This window comes from Chrysochloris asiatica, unplaced genomic scaffold (assembly GCF_000296735.1).
Source record: "Chrysochloris asiatica unplaced genomic scaffold, ChrAsi1.0 scaffold00129, whole genome shotgun sequence".
Taxonomy (NCBI): Eukaryota; Metazoa; Chordata; class Mammalia; order Afrosoricida; family Chrysochloridae; genus Chrysochloris; species Chrysochloris asiatica.
This window is the reverse complement of record NW_006408647.1, coordinates 2,341,629-2,342,376: the sequence shown is the minus strand read 5'-3', so window position 1 is coordinate 2,342,376 and position 748 is coordinate 2,341,629.

Below are 748 nucleotides of genomic sequence, written 5' to 3'. Positions count from 1 at the left end.
TGAGGTAAAAAATGAGTTTTAAGGATTGAGGACAACATACTAGGGATGATTCCAGGTCACACCTAAGAGATAACTGATAAGAAAATAGGTTAGAGGCTGAGGCCAGGTCTTAGCAGTCTGGTTGTTGTTGTTAAGTGTCATTGAGTTGGTTCCAACTCATAGCCACCCTGTACAGGGTTTCCTAGGACCGGCTGGTGAGCTTGAACCATCGATTTTGTGATTCAAACTGACCTTGCAATCCAGCTCATTAATCCATATAAAACTATATTGGCAACACCAGAGTAGAATTGTACGCCTTAGAATTTTGAATGACTGATTTTTTGGAAGTAAATTGCTATGATTTTCTTCGTAGGCCCCTCTTGGTGGATTCAATCTTCCAACCTTTAGGTTAGTAACTAGGAGAGTTAACCATTTGCCCCAGCCAGGGACTCCAAACCAAAGTAAGGTAATAAGATTTCATTTTTATTGCAATAAGGTAAGTACATTGAAAGATTTAAAGCAGGAGAATAATATAATTCCTAACAATTATAATACTAGGAATTTATCCTATGGATACATTAATAAAAAACATTCTAGATATACTGTCCATTCAAAAACAAAATAAAACAACAACAACAAAAAAACCCTAAACACTGGAAGTAACAGGGGAATGGAAGGACTAAATGAATCGTGTTGTTAGGTGCTATCAAGTTAGTTCCAACCTGTGTGTGTATGCATATGTATGTGTGTGTATGTATATATATATATA